At 36.5% G+C, this 7,942-nt stretch overlaps 1 long non-coding RNA gene across 1 annotated transcript; it reads left to right on the top strand.

Moving 5' to 3' along the window:
* The first annotated feature begins 594 nt into the window (after positions 1-594).
* Positions 595-4,939, top strand: LOC120474852 (uncharacterized). Its single transcript, XR_005621851.2, has 3 exons — positions 595-708; positions 3,942-4,065; positions 4,226-4,939. It is a non-coding gene; the product is annotated as an uncharacterized LOC120474852 (long non-coding RNA).
* Positions 4,940-7,942: the final 3,003 nt, after the last annotated feature.

Genomic DNA, 7,942 nt, shown 5'->3' with positions numbered 1-7,942 from the left:
ACTTCTATAATGGATTACCTGTAACACAGGCAAGATTTTTTTTTTTTTTTTAACTACTACAACAACCAAAAACGTATGATATCCTGATAATTTTGCTGGAGAAAATGTACCCAAGATTACATGTTTATTTTGGAACAATGATGCTTATTTTTAAAAAAAAAACATAAATAACAATAAATAAATTATATATACATAGCTGCAAGCAGCAATTAAGGGGTCGCACCACATAGGCAAAACGAGGAGCTAAAAATCAAGGCAGGGAGCATAAGACTAACCGTAAAAATTAGTACATTTGGAGACGATTTTAAAGGGGTGGTTGATTGCGATTTCACTTTTTTTCTTTTTAATAGTGTGTAATGTTGCTGTTGGTGCATGAATATTATCTGCAAAGTTGCAGCGCTAAAAGTTAAGTATGAGCAGAGATATCATCTTTTTAAAATCAGGAAGTTTAATGCCTACAAAAACGACTCGAATGGGACTACAACGGGTTTTATCTGTAACTAAGCCATACATTTGCATCAACCAGAATATGCAAAATATGGGCATGACCATATTTCTGCGGCTCGTCGAGTGTGTTATGTTCACCCAGCTGTCAGGTCTTCTGTGTTCGGGCTTCCCATGGACGTTGTTCGTCAACAATGGATACAATTTATGTTTGATTATGTTCCTGAAAATGACGATCGTAATCTAGCTCTCTGTGCTGGTGCGGTGAGTGTTGAGTGAATATTACACACAAAGTTTGATGATGATGATTTCAAGTTTTTCCAGAGATACAGGCTCAGATGCAGTTTGGCATTATGCCATTAAATTACTTGATTGTACGAAAAAAGGTTTTTTCAATTGACATTTAATCTATTATTTTTCAAAACGTGAATTTCGTGAATTTCGTGGCAGATAGGAAATTGAAAAAGTAGGTTTTTAAAGAATGGCAACATTGGTATCTATGTTTTTGGCATTTACCCTAGGAACCAGTTCCATAATAACAAGCTTGCTGCACCGAATCTAAAGAGTCTGAAGTCTAAATCTAAAGTCTCACAAATTTTGGTCAAATTGTTAAAAATATATAAGCAAAAAAAAAAACGTATTTTTATATCTTGTGACCAATTGGTGGTACTGTGCTGAAACTGTGCAGGTAATCTCAGGCCGTGGTTGTCATAACACACACCAAGTTTGGTAAGAATAGGCTTAAGCGTTGCAGAGATATAACCTTATGTCCATTTGACGTGCTCTTTGTTAAATTCATTCACACGTTATGAGAACAGTTTGATGAATCAACTTGAATAGATTTCGGTGGGCATGGTCTGAAGTTAATCTTATTAATTTTTTTACGAAAATTGGAGTGTCTGACATCAAACTGTCAGACATTATAAGCAAAAATATCAATTCTTCATATCTCCTGACCAGGTGGCACAGTAGCAAAACATTGCATGTACCCTGAAGTCATGCTTGTGTTTTGCATGAGTATGCTAAAGAGATTAATTGAAGATTAAAACAGTAGCCTAAAGCTACAAACTAATAGATGTCCATGAACTCAAATTGAAAATTCCATCTCAACTTTTCATCACTCTTTTTCAGATTCAAGTGTTAAATGCATAGAAAATGTGTTTAACCTTTATAATTGAGCTTACTTTGGAAATATAAGATAGGAATTAAAAGCTTTCACATTTTACAATATACAATCATAACATTGAACTCATCAGCAAGATTTTACATCAAAAGCATTGAAGTTACTGGCCACATTATAGTGCTATAAACACTCTATTTGACGCCTTTGGAGTGACAACTTGCTAGTTATTCACAACCGCATTCTGAGAAGTCCAACTCATTTCGGCTACTCTAATAATGCACTATATATTTGTTCAGTGAGGCTAAATATATTTAGCTATTAAAAATGAATAAAGAGCTGCTTAAATGCAAACACGGTGATGGTAGACAAGATTAAGTGCTTCTCGGTGGGAGGTAATAGTAAAAGTATTCACTCACTCAAAAGGGCAAATTATTGCTGAAACAACTGCTCATTTATCTGTGTGCCCCCCACCGGGACACAATTTCTGCATCACAGTAACCATGTGCATGAAGTTATGGAGAGAAAAAAAAATGGAGAGGGCGGCATAATAGTGGTAAGGTAGAACATAAATTTGGCCCCATGATTCTGCAGCATTAATGAGCGTTTATGTGTGCCATATTTTCCATGTGCACACATGCAGAAAGCTCTTCAATATGGTAAACATTTGCTGCTCTTAAAGAATGTTGCACCCTCCAAACACTTGGCAATAAAAACATATTAAAATTATTTTAGAGTCAAAGAGGCTCTCCGCTACATAACCAGAATCATTTTCAACTTAATGAGCTTGCAAAAAGTCAGGGAAACATTTGAAAGCTGTAAACGCAAGCTGTTTTTAACCTACAAGCTAAGAAACAAAACCGGCATAAAGCCCAGAACTGCCAAAACAAAAGGGTGGACCGAAACCCCATTATGTCCCAATTAAACTAATAAGGATCACAACGTATTTCTAAACGACAGGTTCAACAAAAAAAGAAAGAAAAGAGGGACAAGTCTGTCGTTATGTGACTGCACTGAATCACTGAGCTGAACAGTTTGTGAACTATTCATGCAGATCAGTTATGATAGCACAACCAACTACTGTAATTCATTAAAATACCAGCCCATTCTCACTCCCAAGGCGTCACCTAACTGACGCCTTGGGAAGCATTTGGACATGCTTCAATATCTGACGCTTTAGGCGCCCTTTAGCGTCAGTTAGGTGACGCCCTAGGATCGCATGTACCCTACCCCCACCCCACACCTAAACCTAACCGCGTCCTCTGACTGACGCTTTCCTTTAGCGTCAGTTAGATGACGCCGTAGGATCGCGTCATGTAAGTGACGCTAAAGGGCGCCTAAAACGTCAAATATTGAAGCATGGTCAAAGGTGACGCCTTGGGGTGAGAATGCGTTGAAAATACATGACTCAAGAGAATGATTCAGAATCTGACATTGCTTAAGTTCTCATGAACATAAAAAAAACTAGGGTGGATGTTTCTCACACAAAGCTAAAGCTTTAGAAGAGTCGTAAGGATGTTGTGTTAATGCTAGAAAATGTAAGTTTGGAATTAAATGAATGATACGAATGATAAATGAACGAGAAATTAGTTTACCGTCTTTCTGTGTGTGTGAACAGAAATTCATATATCAGAAGTTAAGACTGATATGGCTTCAAAACACGTGCGGATATTAAACTTTAACGATGACGAAAAACTGCAATGTCAAATGAGCATGACAACGATACAATAATCAAAACTAAACAGATGTTTTGTTCGTTTTTGGCAGAGTATCCCAGGCAAGAGCTGTAAAGGTACAGCACAATTATGGGATGCATTTAAAGAATACAATGTTTTTGCCTTACACATAAATGAGCACAACATGGTATAATAAATGACATTTTGAGCTGAAACTTTGCAGACACATTCTGGGGACTCCTGAGACTTATATTACATTTTATAAAAAGAGGCATGGGTCCCCTTTAAGACAAAGACACCGAAGGGAAATAGATTTATGCACTACATTTGTATAAATCCCCAGGACAGATATCTGAATATTGGATAAAGTCAAGTTCAATATTCTTGTTTTATTTTGTTAACATATTTGACAAAGTATCACATTGCTGTATATATATATATAGATAGATAGATAGATAGATAGATAGATAGATAGATAGATAGATAGATAGATAGATAGATAGATAGATAGATAGATAGCAATTTATATACAAAAATCTCAAAACTGACTTGTGCATGAAAAAAAAAACGTTTTTTGCCTTAAGTGTCTTCCCATAATGAAAACTGTTTTCAGAAAACATCATATTTAAATAATGAAAAGTGAATAATATCAGATTTTTTTTTTCTTATTTTAAACTCTTCCTAACCATTTTCTTCAACAGCATTGATTTCAGGTGAATCTAAACCCTGCAAAAGTAATCCAATTTCCAGAGTTGAAACCAGCTGTGAAGACAAGAGGAAGATGAGAACGACCAAGAAGGAAGAAGATGAACTTCTGATGAAAGTGTAAGTAGTCATGCATCCTGTTTTAGAAGGAAGACAGCGCGGGTCAAATTGCTGTGCCAAGTTTCGTTAATTACCTGTCTGAAAACGCTGCTCTGCGAAGACTAAATCCACTAACCTCCTGTCTGTCATATTAAGAGGCTTTGTGCTTTGTGGTCACCAGCAGACAGGCCCTCAATGAACCTGAGCAGAAACTTGGTTACCTGCAAGCTTCGCTGGAGATAAAGAGCCCCCCTGCCAACTGTCTAGCTCTCCTTCTCACACAAACACACACACATGAAATCTCTTGAAGTCATCATGGATTTCTTCCTAACTCGACTTGGCAGCGCTGATGGAAAAGTCATGAGCAAGCCCAGCACTGATGGGCATAATGAGAGATGAGAATGAGGTAATCTAAATTTGTAAATTCACACTCCAGATTCCAGGGCGTGCACACACACACACACACACACGCACACAAACACACAGTGATCTTATATAAAAATGTGTATAAAAATATAAAAAGTGCTGTGTGATTGTTCTTATCTGCTCTGTGCTCTACTTGACTTGACAATCGGAAAGTGTTCTGTCAGAAACGTGGCAATGAACATCCAATATGGTATTTGCATTTTTGTTCATTTAGCTGACGCTTTTATTCAAAGCGACTTACAATTGCTATATATGGTCGCATGCCTCTGGATCAACTCGTTCAGGGACACATTGGTGTCTCGTAGTGGATTCGAACCTGGGTCTCTCATACCAAAGGCATGTGTCTTATCCACTGCACCATACACCCCAACCCCAGACCCAGCTGGTGTGGCTGTGTCTGATTGTTTTGTTGGGTCACAACAATCAGACACAGCCACATGGTAACACTTCAAATGTAAAGAGCTGGCCAACTGCCTCGCCAAATGTCTTTGTAGACTGAAAAAAAAAAAAAATGAAATGACACAACAACCATCTGACTGGCCTAGTTTTCTGACAGAAAATGGCTGGACATTATTAGTTAGATGACATAAACCCTTGTAAGAGCCAAAATTCCCACACTAACAGCCACTGAAAAGAAAACTCAGTGAATTAAGACAAGGAACAGTAAAGCACCTGTGAAACACATTGACTGACTGTGTATTTGTTCGGTTAATATCGTGTTCATTAATTATTTTCTTGATGTGTCCGTTGTGGATGTGTTTATGATGGCCTGTATCCATCATTTAAACCATCATTCTCCATATAATGGACTTCAATGGACCCCAACCATTTCAAGGTCCAAATGACAGTTTCAGTACAGCTTCAAAGGGCTTTAAACATTACCAGACAATGAATAAGGGTCTTATCTAGCGAAACAATCAGCCATTTAAAAAAAAAAAAAAAAAATTACATTTTATAAGCACAAATGTTCGCCTTTCTCTGTTCTGTGATGCGTGTTTGTGACTCTCCTTCATTCACAAAATGGGCATATCCATTTTTACATAACTTTTACTCATCATAATAATTTTAATAATTTAAAGTTTTGTATATATTAAGAGATTTTAGCCTACTAAAAAAAAGTTAAAAATAATTTAAGTTGAAATTACTCACAGACAATTTGATTATACTTATAAATTTAAAGCAGCGACTGAATTTAAGTTCAGATTAAATTAAAATGGTTGTTATGCAAAAAAAAAATTAAAAATCTGTATTCTGTAAAACAGGTTGCATTGCTTCCGGTTCATGTCTTTTGTGCTTTGTTAAATATATAACTATTTTACACAAGATACATTTAAAAGATCTGCCAGAGATGAGCCTAACCAATATCATCCTCAAATGCAGGTTGATATCTAAAAGTGTTTTTTTTTGTTTTTTTTTAATTCTTCTCACTAAAATTTAGATAATTGAATCAAATATTACACCCACAATAAAAAAATAACTACAGGTTTGCCTTATATCATTGTTAGTTCATATAGCTGTTAACACTTTCTGCGACAATTGGATGCAGAGATTTTTACAGAGTAACAACTATTAATATAAAAAGCATCTTAATTTTTCCTTTGGTTTAAAATTGGCATGAAATGGAAATTCACCATACTAATTTTATAAATGCATGTTATATATCTTATTGTGAGCAATCAATCCGTGCAGGTTTCCTTTTCTTTTTTCACCAAAATTGGACTTTCTCTCTGATTTTAAACTTTGCCCTTTCAAAATTGTGTTCATTTGCATCCACTTTTGAGTGCAACACCCATATCTCAAATTCTAATCAAGGACAGATGCATGAAACCAATTATGCACCCTTATTTATTTATTTTATGATCTTACACTTGTTTTAACTCATATGGAAGAAAAGATCGGTCGCTACTTCTGTTTCATTGTGACTTTAAGCTAACATAAATGTGTCATAAGAGATAACTGTTCTTTAAAATTCAATCTGATTTAGACATGTCCTGCTTTTTACAATTCTGCCATTTTGGGGTATTTTTGCCTGTCAAGAAGCAAAGCAAGTTCAAAACCTGTTTTGAAGCTTTCGACTCTCTCCAGTGAGGGAAAGCTTTACAAATGCTTCTTTTTTGGTATTCTTTTTATGGCTTTTGCCTGCTTATAAGCTTGCAGCTTCTGACATATGGACTGTTCTCTAGGAAAAAGCACAAAAAAAGACTGCACAAAGTCAGAAAGAGACTAAAAAGCAGATTAAAAAAAAAGTATTAAAAAAAGTAAAGTTTTTTTTTTTTTTTAATTGATAACCTTCAGGGAGTATGTGTTATTTTCTGCATGCCACTTTTTTCAGATTTTTTCGAAAAAGACATTTATTTATTCATCGATTTTCTGCATTAACAGCAAAATCCCACCCACGCATCATGCACAAATAAAAACGTCTTGGTGCTTTGGTCCAAATGTAATTATCTCAGACTGTCCTTTGTCTGCTTTTACAATAGCAAAAAGAGGCTTAATTAAGATTTATCAACTTGTGACTCCAACTTTGATTGCTCAGACAGAATATTCCCCTCGCTGCAAAAAACAAGGCCGATCAATCTAAACAACTCAGGAATTTATTGTTTAACCAGCAAAGACGTTGTCCTTCATCAATGCATGCAGTCAATAGAAGTTTGAGTAATGGCTCCCAATTCAGCTGTTATATAGCTGGATAATTTCAGAGGCATGTGGTTTGCCAGTGAGACTCAGCCAAGTGCTTCTTAACAAACCATTATATGGTGAATATTATAAGGGGAATATTCAGTCTCATACAGCATGACATTCAGCACTAAGAAAATGCATTCAATTCAACATGGAAAAGTGCAAAGAAAAAGCCTGGGTCCTTTTATGGAGTCTTCGCTCTGTCTTCCAAGAGTGGGTTTAAGCTCTCTACCTCTACGAGCCTTGCTGAGCCATGCAGTCGGAGCCGTTAAGCTCATTCCAGTATTCAAATACTTCCGTCACCTCGTATATCTTCTGACATACACATGTTGGAATTTGTCATCTCCGTCTTTTATCCACTCGCTCCGAGATAAGTGAAAAGTGGGGGATGACATTTTTCTCAATTTTTACAGCTGGAGGGAGGCATGATTAAGTGGTAGGGAAATATTCCAGAGGACCGCCTTGCTTTGAGAACCCAGCGCTCAGTGTGTGTCCTCTGGCCCTGCCTCAGCTGCTAGGACGGCTCCGGTTTCAGGCCAGCGGCAGATCAGCCAGACGCTACTCCATGTCTTGATTTATCTAGCAAATTGGAAGATTTCAAGGAGGGAGTCCGTTTATGTTGGCAGGGCAAGACTTTTGGTTGGTCAGGTCCTGCAGAACACAAGTTCTTCTTTCTTTCATCATTTTCATACTATGTACATCTCCTAAAACAATATTAATTAATATTCGGTAACACTACCTTCAAAGGAATTTTCCGAGTTCAGTACAGTGATTCCCATCAAATGAATTTCAA

The sequence above is a fragment of the Pimephales promelas genome, chromosome 15 (assembly GCF_988280905.1).
Source record: "Pimephales promelas chromosome 15, fPimPro1.hap1.1, whole genome shotgun sequence".
Taxonomy (NCBI): domain Eukaryota; kingdom Metazoa; phylum Chordata; class Actinopteri; order Cypriniformes; family Leuciscidae; genus Pimephales; species Pimephales promelas.
Note: the sequence above shows the minus strand (reverse complement) of the source record. Positions and strands in the feature narration are given on the sequence as shown.